This window comes from Emys orbicularis, chromosome 19 (assembly GCF_028017835.1).
Source record: "Emys orbicularis isolate rEmyOrb1 chromosome 19, rEmyOrb1.hap1, whole genome shotgun sequence".
Classification (NCBI taxonomy): domain Eukaryota; kingdom Metazoa; phylum Chordata; order Testudines; family Emydidae; genus Emys; species Emys orbicularis.
This window is the reverse complement of record NC_088701.1, coordinates 10,167,677-10,180,196: the sequence shown is the minus strand read 5'-3', so window position 1 is coordinate 10,180,196 and position 12,520 is coordinate 10,167,677. Positions and strand designations below refer to the sequence as shown.

General features: G+C 46.0%; 1 pseudogene; it reads right to left on the bottom strand.

The window, feature by feature from the left end:
* LOC135892056 (bromodomain-containing protein 4-like) overlaps positions 1-12,520 on the bottom strand; it is a 145,883-nt pseudogene that overhangs the window by 76,555 nt on the left and 56,808 nt on the right.

Genomic DNA, 12,520 nt, shown 5'->3' with positions numbered 1-12,520 from the left:
CTTTCTTCTGCTTAAAGTATTTTAAAAAAGAAACCTGGGTTGTGTGAATATTAGGGCTCAGAGTTAAATTGATACAACCAAAGAATTCTGCAGTTTAAAGCTATGTCCATGATGAGGTTATAAAATGACAGTGCTCCAAACAATGAATTGACATTTTCAGCAGAGATATGGACTGCTTTGCAATTACTTCTCTTGGATAAGTAACTCCCAAATACTCTATGAGAGGGAGCTAGCTGTGTCCTCACAGCAGAAGGCTTCGATTTAGATGCTCTGGAAACATAGTGCTTTATATTAAGCAGAACATTTCCTTTAAAGGTGAATAGCCAATGTGGTGGTGGTTTTTCTTTTTTTTTGTTTTTTAAAGAAAATTCCCCTACTACAGCAATCTGTACTGATTGATTGAGCCCATTATCTTGGCTAAGGGTATTCAGTGTAGGCTGGCCATAGTAGAGGACATTTACTTTTAAAAAATGCACAGGCAATTTTTTTTTTTTTTTAAGACCCATTCTGGAAAGGACTGTCTTCTTTTCAGGACCTGTCACTTAAAGAGTAGCACACTATGGACAGATGAGAGACTCCACCTACCAGAATTCTCAGGCTACACAGAATGAATGGTTAATTGATTTCAGACAGAGTCCCAGAGAAGAATCCTTTCTTTTGCAACACACACATTTTTGGTGGATATCTACAACACACCATGTTAAGCATGCAGCTGCACACGTACGCCCATATACAGGAGTTGGCATGTCAAACAGACTGCATTTCCCCAGGGAAGTTATTCCTCCTGCACAGTCAATTTTTTTTAATTTTTGGCTATGTGAAACTGAGCTTACTTTGATTGTGCTCAGAACCATGGGATGTTTAATGATATCACAATAATCATGCAGTCCCAGTGCTTCCACGTCCACAGGTTTGTAGAAGGGCCATGCGTAGGCAGCATGCTTCTTGGCAAACATCTCTTTGATGATGCCACTGCAATACTTTAACTGCTCAGACACTTTGTTACTGTTACTCTTTTCTACCACATGCTGCTGAGAGTCCGGAACATCCTTCTTTGGAGGTTTCACTGGCCGGCTGCTTTCCCTTCGGGGGCCCATCTTGGCAGACTTGGGTTCAGTGGGCAGCGAGGAGGATTCGTGGATTGCATCTATTGTTGTTGGCGTTGTGGTGTCTGCTTTCCTCTTCACTCCTTTTTTTGTCTGTAAAACAACAAATACAACAGCATTATAATATTTTATTTAGTCTTGTGCTCTTTTGTTACTATTGTATTCACAGGATCCACCTCTGGTTGTATATTAAAGTCTAACCACTAAGTACTCAGGTGAGATAGGACTAAAAAGTTAAAAAGCTTTCTATAAATATGCATGCTGGAAGCAGTTTGTACTGAGCCCTCTAGAAAATGTGTAACTACAAATTATCTTTATTATATTAGCAAAGGTCAAGAGGATGGTTAAATGAGTACACCTCTACCCCGAAATAACGCTGTCCTCGGGAGCCAAAAAAAATCTTACTGCGTTATAGGTGAAACCGCGTTATATCGAACTTGCTTTGATCCGCCGGAGCACGCAGCCCCGCCCCCCAGTAGCGCTGCTTTACCGCGTTATATCCAAATTCGTGTTATATCGGGGTAGAGGTGTATTCAAAATCTTTTACTTAAGAACCATGTTAGGGTCAAGTAAACCTCTTAGGATTCATTTCTACAGCTTGTGCGGTGTTTACAGAAGCCCAGATCTTGGATTATTTTGGCTGAGTTGCTTGATGGGATTTTCAGAAGTACCTAAGGCAATCAGGTGACCAACTCCCACTGAAGGGTCATATAACTTGGGTACCTAACTCTGTCAAGAACTTCTGTGGCTGTCAGGTGCCATGTCTCAGGAGAAAGGAAGTGGCAATCTTACTGATGCAATGATATAAAAGGCATTGCTCAAAATAAGAAATATTAGTTAGCAGGATCTGATCTGCTGAAGATGTATGCCAAAATTTTCAAAAGCAACTAGTGATTCAGGTACTCAACTTGAGACATAATAAAGGAGCCCAATTTTATTGGGTGGGAACTCAGCTCTTTTTGAATAGTAAATTTAAAGAATGTTATGTTGCACATCCAAAAATTGAGGCACCCAAAATTACTAGTCACTTTTGGATAGCTTAGCCACAGTGACACAGCTTTTCAAGCCAGATGGCTTTCTTTTCCTTGAAAAGCCTCAAAAAAAAAAAAACACTATTAACCCCAGTACACAAGGCTGCTGGCTAAATGTTTAGTGGAAATTGTGATGGGCAAATACTGTTCTACTCAATGACTTTGCTACAGTCAACAATCTATGGAAAACAGATTCTACTTTTAATGGATAAGGACAAGTGAGGCAGGGTCTTAGTGGTTAGAGAAGAGGACTGAGAATCAGAACTCCTGGACCCTAATCATCAATCTATGGTTCTGCCCTTGACCTGCTGTATGACCTTGGACAAGTAACTCAGGTGGGATTTTCGAAGACAAATGAGGAGTTAGGAGCCTAACTCTCCTAAGTGCTCTTGAAAATCCCACCCTTCACTTCTGTGTGTCTCAGTCCCATCCCTCCAATCAGTAAAAATCTGTAAAGCAATTTTAAACCCTAAGATGAAAGGGACTTCACAGTGAATGTTTTAAAATAGTCATCCAATAAAAATCTTCTCTCTTCTAGAGAGAAAATTGAACACAAAGAATCCTGACTCACTAACTCCACAGAGTCCCTGTTTACTCACCTTCACAGGCTATGCAGCTGTTGGGATAACAGGTGGGTGTGCCTGAATGGGCTGGGGAGCGGGGGTTGGGGGAACAGAAGGTGGGGGAGGAGGTGCAGGTGGTTGAGGAGGCACCACTGTCATTACTGGAGGCTGGACAATAAGGTCAGGGGTCACAGAAGGAAAGGAATGAGTTGTTTGCACAGACTGAAGATTCTGTTGTGGGGCCTGCGTCTGAGCTGGGGATGATGCTTGAGTTACGTTTTGTACCGTAGATGCTCCTGGCTTGGGTGTAACTGTCAAAAAATGAAGGAATAAAGAAGGGCCACACTTAATGCTTCAAACGTACTCATTTTGATCAGGCAACAAATGCACATTTCATAATGGTCATTATTATTTTTTAAATAGTGGTGCTTGGGTAACAATACTTTAGCGCATCCTTCCCCGAGTAATCAAATTCAGGACAGATACTAATCAAATTTTCCATGGTCCATTTTAAGTAGAATCAGGTCCAAAGACACACTGCCCTCAGAGGGGTCCCTATCAGAGCCAGGTGAGAGTCTATTCTCCTTCCCCTGCCTGCTTATCTTTTTCTGGCCATTCACCTGGCTACAGTTCCCAGTTACCAGGCTTGTGGTACCGCACTGGGCAGAACTTCCTTCAGAAGCAGTCAATACCCATCAATGAACAACAGCCGTTGCTATTCAGTGGCAATAAGCAGCCACGTCAACACATCTGCAACAGTCTCAGAGAAAGATCATCCATCTGCCGGCTAGCAGGAACTCCCAGGAGGCAACTTTTAACGTGAAATGCAACAAGAACCTCAGATACCTGTGCAAAAGCCAGATACCTGTGAACACAGGGTTTCCACATTAAAGGATGGGAAAGGCATTTTGAAAGTCATGCCCCTAAGTAATTGAGGAATTCCACCATACTTGGTGGCACCTTAAAGACTAACAGATTTATCTGGGCATAAGATTTCGTGGGTAAAAAACCCACTTCTTTTTGCACTTCTTCTGGGTTTCTTACCCACGAAAGCTTATGCCCAAATAAATCTGTTAGTCTTTAAGGTGTCACTGGACTCCTTGTTGTTTTTGTGGATACAGACTAACACAGTTACCCCTCTGATACTTGGTACCATACCTGGTGTTAACCAGAAGCACTGCCTCCTTTTGATAGTGTTTGCAGGGTGACGTTTGCCAGCACAGTCGTCTCATGCTAGGAGGCAGTACTTCTGAGAAAGACACCCACCCATTGCAAGCCAGCAGGCATTACAAGAGTACCCTCCTAGCAGACATCAGATATATTTCACTGTGTCTGTTTAGCAACAGTTCTATTTTTATATATGCAAATTGCAGGAAAAGGAGCACCTATCATTCTAGACAGGGACTTCCTGACATTTTAACTTACATACTATTTGGAACATCCATTCGCCCAATCACTAACAAAACCTAATCATGAGCAAAAAATGACTGATTTTTAGCTTGCAGAAGTTCTAACTAGGATAGCAACCTGAAATTAAGAGATCACAGTGTTGCCAGCACAGGGTGCCCGAGGCAAAGCAACAGCGAAGGTTCGTGGCCCGGTGTGCTTCGCGCCAATAAACACACCAGGTGGAGAAGCAAACAAAGTTTATTTGAGATCTCAAAGCGGTGCAAGGAGACTGGCACGTCTCAAATCAAGCACAGTAACAGAAACAATTTTTTTTCCTTTATACCTTTTGCAGTCAAGCCTCACCCCCCCTTCCCCCGCTACCCCTCCCTTCCTCCCCCTTTACCCCTCCCTTCCCTGGTAACAGTTACTAAGCAAATATCAAGTACATTTAAGCAGTTAAGTCATTCTTGGCAGCTATAAGCCTAGTTTGTTAGTAACTTCTTTAAACCGTTATCTTGTCCTTTTTCCCTTCAGCCAGAAACATGCAGGCCTCATTATTACCGCTTGCTACCGGTAAGGGGGGTTACCACTGATAGCAGGTTGCTTATACATTCCACTTGCACCTGGCTTTTGAGGTCGATTAGAGTTTAAACATGGAAGGAGTTTGGTTCAGGCCTAGTGCAGGAAGGCTTCATTGACACTTGTGATTTTCCACCCTCCCAAGTTACCTAGGGTGATGGTGATGCCTGGTGACGTCAACAACTCCCTCCTTTGAGAATACTCAACAAGCTTTTGGCTGAGTTTTCTCATATTCTGTGGACAAGATATGATTTGAGTGCTATGAAGCTGGGGTTCTCAATGAGAGGGTATGCCGGGACTTCTGGGGAACGGGGGGCACAAAGCTTACGGAGGAGCATCTTAAAACAGGCAATCAGGAGGAGGGTGACCAAGCACAGTACCACACCCGTGAGGAGGAGACGCACAAGGCTATTTCCCAGTCCTCCTAGGTTGGGCAGCCAACTCCAAAGGGAATCGAAACCTGTGGGTTCCCTTTCCTGGGCCTTCCACTGCTCTGTTTGGCTGATAGGATGTGCTTGTTAATGTCCTGTGAGTTTTCTGGGACATAAGTACAACATTCACTTCCAATAAGGGCACACACCCCGCCCTGGGAGGCTAAAACATAATCTAAGGCCTGTCTGTTTTGCAGGGACAGCAACCGGAGCTGGTAAAGCTCTGAGTTAAGGCTTTTCTTTATGGCTAAGGTCTTATTGGCATACTTGGTGAGAAACACAGAGAGCCTACGATAAAATTGGGTTAGCCGTCCCACCCCATAGGATGGGAGGAGGATTATACCCAACCTGTCTTCTTTCTTAATGGGCTTTGAGGTGGCATACAAAGATTTACGCTGCCTGGGGCGGCCAGGGGTTGTCCCTTAATGCATACTGGGATTCAATGGTACAGTTTTGCGACAAGGAGGTACCCGAGGTATTTCTTCCCCTACTGAACCATCCCCAGCAGATATTTGACCAATTTTGGGGAACTACCCTCCAGGGTAACCCTACTGCGTGGTGCGGGATTTGGGAGCATACTTAGCAGTTAGAGAGGTTAAACTTTTGGGCAAAGCAAATCTTCAGGGACTCATAGGTGTTTGTTTCCAAGTTAGTAGGGATTCCTTTCCATCCCACATGTGCCTGGGGGAAACGGGAGGTAACGAAAGGAGTGTCCCTATGGCAAAGAGTACCACTGTGGCAGACCCTGGACCTGAACTCATGCTGGGCAGGTGACCCTAAGGCCTAACAATTACAATTCCCCAAATACCCACAAAATAACAATTACCAATAGTAGGCAGATTAAAAACAAAAGGGACCAGGCCACCAGGTTAGGCCGGTCCTGTGAGAGTAAACACAACCAACGCTTAGAGTTTTCGCAGGGAGTGCGCTGCGACTGTTCAAAGAGACCACAGGGCATTTCCAGCAGATCTTATTGTTTTTTTGAAAACTGTTAAAGTCCCAGGTCGTCGCTGGTAGTCCTTTTCCGTAGGCTGGACGGTCCACCGTTCAGGAGCGGGCACTGCCTTCAGACGAGAGTGATGAATCCAGTTCTTGTGTCCCTCGACCTTTGCTGCTGTGTGGGAGACCAGCAGGACGGTGTGGGGTCCCTTTCACTTCTCTTGGAGAGGCTCGTCCTTCCAGGTCCGAACGAGTACGGATTCACCTGGCTGCAAGGAGTGGATCAGGGCATCCAGCGGGAGAGGCTGCAAATCTCTGGTATACCTGTGGAGAGAACAGAGAACAGCAGACAGAGAGCACATATACTGAGATGAAAAAGCCACATCCCATTTCCCACTCCACTGCCAGAACCGGTGTACCGTTCATAGGCCATGCCCTTCCAAACATAATCTCGAAGGGACTGAGCCCTAACCTGCCCTTTGGGAGAGCGCGAATGCGGAGCAAAACAAGGGGTAAGGCATCAGGCCACTTAAGGGAAGCCTCTTGGCAGACCTTTGAGAGGTGCCACTTAAGTGTCTGATTTGTGCGTTCCACTACTCCACTGGCCTGTGGTCGCCATGGAGTGTGGAGCTTCCAGGGGATTTGCAGGGCATCCGATATCTTTTGAACGACTTGGGATGTGAAGTGTGTTCCGTTGTCAGATTCCATCCACTGGGGGAGTCCGAAGCGGGGAATGATCTCCTTGACAAATTTCAGAGCCACCGTTTTGGCAGTGTTGTTACGACATGGGAAGGCTTCAGGCCATCCGCTGAATCGATCCACCAAGACGAGAAGGTATCTGAATCCTTGGGTCCGGGGGAACTCAGTAAAGTCTATTTGCCAAACCAGCCCCGGGCCTGGGGTAGGTTCCAGAGTGGCTGGTGGCACTGACACTCCTGGTCGAGGGTTGTTCTTTTGGCAGACTAGACATTCAGCCTGTACCTGGAAGGCCAGGGGTCTAAGTCCAGAGGTTAGAAAATATGTATTCATAAGCTGGGTAAGACCCTCCCTGACAGCATATAATTATTTGTCTCTTCACCAGGGTCAGTTCTTAATGTCTTTTGTAGTCAGGAATTCCTGGACTTTGTGGTTTCAATGAAGCAAATGCTTCTTCTTCTCTTTTCCTGAAACAGTGTGGTTTAGCATCATACAGGGGAGAGGTTACTAGCACATCACCCTGTAATAGTTTTGCTTCTTTTTAGAAAAATCCAAAGGCACAGTAGGTCTGTCAGTGGACAAGGGAGAGGTTACTAGCACTTCACCTTGTCTTTTTACAGTGAGAAGCATGGGTCCAGGTAGGCAGTCCTTGGCACTTCACAGCGGTGTTAGTGGTTAACAGGACTTGGAAAGGGCCTTTCCAGTGTGGAGTCAAAGCAGTTTTTCGTTGATGGACTTTACGTAGACTCAGTCTCCTTATTTCAATGAATGGCAGGGCTGCTAGGGTCTTTGGTTAGCACTTCTTTTATCTGTGAGAAAAGAAACCTTACACATTTCATTAATGCCTGGCAGTGTTTTGCAGCTGTGGACAATGTCCTTGGATGGTGCCAGCACCTTATCTTTGGACTGAGCTTGCTAGCTATATTTTTTTCCTCAGTTAACTCGTTCTGTTCTTTTTCCTTCTCTCCTTCTTGGCTTCTTTTAACTTACAAAGGAAACTTCCACTCTTCACTTATACACCTTTTCCCAACAATGAACACATACACATTGCCATTATACACCCTTCCAGTAAAATAACTTCTATACAGAGCTTTGGAGCAACAAACCAGGACGAGCACACCCACTTTTGAAGAGTCCAACAAAGTTCAGGAGGCTCACAGTGGCTTTAAGGCAAGAGGTGAGACCCACAGCGGCAATTAACAAGTCATCCACATATTGCAGGAGGAGGACCCTGTCCTCATTGTCCCACTCCTCCAAGTCTCTGGCCAGGGCCTGGCCGAAAAGGGTGGGGGAATTTTTAAATCCCTGGGCCAACACTGTCCAACAAAGCTGCTTTTTAACCCTCCTTTTGTCCTCCCACTGACTCCACTCTGGGGCTTGCAAGGCTGAGGGCTCAATTGCAAGGGTCATTATCCAGGCATTCTCTGGGGGTAAGGTGAGGGTTATTTCATCTTGGGTGAAATGCAGGGTGGCTCCTAAGCGACATAGCAGGTCCCGTCCCAGTAGAAGTGTTGGACAATCGGGGAGGTAAACCAGTTTGTGAAATAGAGTTCTGTTCCCCAAAGCACATTCCGCTGGGGCATATACTGGGCACTTGGTTCCTTTCCCTGTGGCACCCACCACAGTGAGGGACTCTGACACAGGCAGCTGCAGGGGTTGGTTTACGGCAGTTTGTGCAGCTCCAGAGTCTATTAAAAAGTCTATGTCCGAATCTTCCACCCGCATTTTTACTCAGGGTTCCAGGGGCAGGATAGTCAGTCTTCCCTGACACCCCTATTCTTGATCCTCCGCTGCCATCATAGGGGTACCTTTCCTTTCGGGGCACTCATTTTTCCAGTGTCCCTCCTTTCGGCATCTGGCACACTGGTTGCGACCCAGACGCCTTTCCTGTAAGCCAGGGCACCCACGCCCACGGCCTTTCATTCCCAGGCCCCTTCCCTTTCCTGGAATTTTCCCCTGCCTGTACTGCTGCAACCATCATTTTCGCTTGCCTCTTTTCCTTTTCTTTAGACACAACCTGATTACGCTCCACCTCAGACAGCAGGGTCCGCATAAGGACATTACAATCATCACAGTCAGGCTTACAGCTAGCCAGGCACCCTTCAAAGACCGAGATAAACTTGCTTGGGTTTGTAGAGAATTCCCCTGCCTGTGCCTTAAAGGCTGCTAGGTCCACCGGGTTAAAAGGCACATGGGTGTAAACCTGCATAGTAGTGTCCTGATTCCTATCTGAGCCATGTCTGGACACCATGGTCTCAGTGATCAACGGATAAAATTCCACCGAGGGGGCAATCTCTGGAACCTGAGACACCTTGTCTTTATATGGTGGGGGTGTGATAGCCGAAGGGGACACCGGACCTGCCATTACAGCTGTGTGTGTGGGGGGGGGGGTTCTGGAGACTAACAGTAGCTACTACCGAACCTGTCGGAGTCAAATTACACTTTTGCAAAATATCTAACCTATCTCTTAGCAACATAAACCACTGTACATACATATGTTCATTCCATTTACCCGTTTGCTGACAAAACAGAAGTAACTGAAGGATCGTGTTATAATTAAGTGATCCCTCCGGTGGCCACCTTTCCTGGTCCTCTAGCTGATATTGAGGCCAGTCTACTGTACAGAATCTTTTTAGTTTACTTTTAATCAATGGATCCGATCCAAACACTTTCCAGTTCACCAGAATGCATTCCAAGGGTGTACACCTTGCCCTGCCTGCTGTACTCTGTCCCTGCCCCGTAGGGAGACACTGGGCGTCCCCAGGTCAAAACAGGTAGACACTGGGCGTCCCCAGGTCAAGACAGATAAAGTCCCCACTGGACTGTTCCTACCTTATCCAAGGGTCCGGTTCTGCACCGTCGCCCTATCCACGGGACCGGTTCCCCACCGTCGCCCGCAGCTGCTTCTCCACTACTCGAGCGCGTTGCACCGTTGTGCCCTCTGGGGTCGACCAAACCACGTCTCCGCCGAGGCCCCCGGTAAAGTTACCAGTGCGCGCTGGGCATCGGTCGTCGCCGCAATCTGCCAACCTCCGAGAGGGGTCCGGGCAAGGCTAAATTTCAGCCTCGAGCCCACCCAGGGACGCCAAGACTGTTGCCAGCACAGGGTGCCCGAGGCAAAGCAACAGCGAAGGTTCGTGGCCCGGTGTGCTTCGCGCCAATAAACACACCAGGTGGAGAAGCAAACAAAGTTTATTTGAGATCTCAAAGCGGTGCAAGGAGACTGGCACGTCTCAAATCAAGCACAGTAACAGAAACAATTTTTTTTCCTTTATACCTTTTGCAGTCAAGCCTCACCCCCCCTTCCCCCGCTACCCCTCCCTTCCTCCCCCTTTACCCCTCCCTTCCCTGGTAACAGTTACTAAGCAAATATCAAGTACATTTAAGCAGTTAAGTCATTCTTGGCAGCTATAAGCCTAGTTTGTTAGTAACTTCTTTAAACCGTTATCTTGTCCTTTTTCCCTTCAGCCAGAAACATGCAGGCCTCATTATTACCGCTTGCTACCGGTAAGGGGGGTTACCACTGATAGCAGGTTGCTTATACATTCCACTTGCACCTGGCTTTTGAGGTCGATTAGAGTTTAAACATGGAAGGAGTTTGGTTCAGGCCTAGTGCAGGAAGGCTTCATTGACACTTGTGATTTTCCACCCTCCCAAGTTACCTAGGGTGATGGTGATGCCTGGTGACGTCAACAACAGTGTAGGCCAGCAAATACAGTAGAACCTCAGAGTTATGAACACACCAGTCACCCACACATCCCATTTGGAACTGGAAGCACGCAATCAGGCAGTAGCAGAGACCAAAAAAAGAAAGGCAAATACAGTGAAGCACTGTGTTAAACGTAAACTACCAAAAAAGGGAAAGTTTAAAAAAAGATTTGACAAAGGTAAGGAAACTGTTTCTCTGTTTCTTTCATTTAAATTAAGATGGTTAAAAACAGCATTTTTCTTCTGCATAATAAAGTTTCAAAACTGTATTAACTCAATGCTCAGTTGTAAACTTTTGAAAGAACCACCATAATGCTTTGTTCAGAGTTCCGAACCACCTCCATTCCCGAGGTGTTCATAACTCTGACGTTCTACTGTATCTATATTTTGGCTGCCATTTCCCAGTATTGCTCTTTCAGCAAAGCACTGGAAACTCTTTAGCAGGACATGCAGCAGCATGTGCATGACTTCAGTAAGCAGGGATGTGTCCACAGATTCAATTTATTGAGGAAAAAAGCTGTGGCCAAATTTAGTCACTTATAAATTATAGCTACAATTTCAACACAAAACCGTGGCATTGTGTAACAGTTAAGATGTCTCAAGTACAACCACCACTAACCCAACCATTCTTCTTATTGGATGCGGAGCTTGGCAAACCAATTTACAGCAGCCTCATCACTGAAACGCAAAGCCCTCAGACTAAAAAGCTAGGAAAAGCAGTGGAAAGGCCGAAGGGTAGTACTCTGTATTGAAAATGCTGTTTCCCTAGGCTGAATCTCAGGAATCTTCTGAGTGGCGGGTGAATGGTAAGATGAAAATAAGCATTCTGGAGGTCGGGGGCCAAAAGCCAGTGTCCTTTCTCTAACCACAATAATTCTGACATTAGAGTCACCACTTTGAAATGTTGTGTTCTCATAAATTTGTTGAGTTTTTGTAAATCCAGGATGGGTTTCCACCTGCCAGTCTTTTTCTGAGTTAGAACGTAATGGGAATAAAAACCTCTCCCCGTGTTCTGATGGTACAGGTTCTATGGCACCTAATTGTATGAAGTGGTTTATTTCCTGTTACAACAGGTGCTCGTGAGAGGGGTCCCTGAAGAGGGACGGGGAAGAGGGGTGGGATAGAAATAAAAAGAGGATGGAGTAGCACTTCTGGATAATCTCTACAACTCATTTGTCTGTCATGATGGTGTTCCAGACTGGGTAGCATGGTGACAGATGGTCTCCAAATGGGTGGGGCACCATATCTGGTTTCGGAATCAGAGTGTGGTGGTCTCGTGCCCTCGATCACACCTTCAAAATGATTGTCTGGTGGTGGATGGTTGAGACGTCAAAGGTTGATCTTGGTTCTGCCGACGTCTGTTCCATTTTTGTTTATGCCATTGATTGTACTGTCTTTGTGGTCGGAAGTATGGCAGAGACCGGAATCTCTGGTTGTAAAACCTACTGTTTCTTATTTGCAGATATAAAGATATCCAGGGCTTTTAAGGTCACCCTCGGGTGCGTAGAGAGACACCGGTTTTGTCTGTGAATAATTTTTGATCTTCAAAGGGCAAGTCCTCAACAGTTGCTTGGACCTCCCTTGGGAACCCAGAAAGATGGAGCCAGGATGCATGGTGCATGACCATAGATGTAGCAATGGACCATGCTGCTGTGTCTGCAGAGTCAAGAGAGGCCTGTAGAGCCATCCTGGCGATGAGATGTTTGCCTTATATTGCTCTTTTTTGTCATCAGGCAAACTTTCAATAAATTCTGACATTTTAGCAAACAGACTGTGTGTGTATTTTGCCAGTAGGGCCGCAAAATCAGCTATGTGGAACTGGAGTGTGGCGGAGGAGTAGGCTTTCCATTCGAAGAGATCTAGCCTTTTCTAATCCTTATTATATGGGGTCGTTCTGGACTGGTGTTGTTTTCCCCTTTGGTTGACCGTACCCACCACCAGAGAGTTTGGTGCGGGGTGAGTGAATAAAAACTCAGCGCCTTTTGCTGTCATGTAATACTGTTTATCAGACCGCTTACACGAGGGAGGGGCTGTAGAAGGTGTCTGCCAGGTTATTTTTACAGGCTCCCTGATAGCAT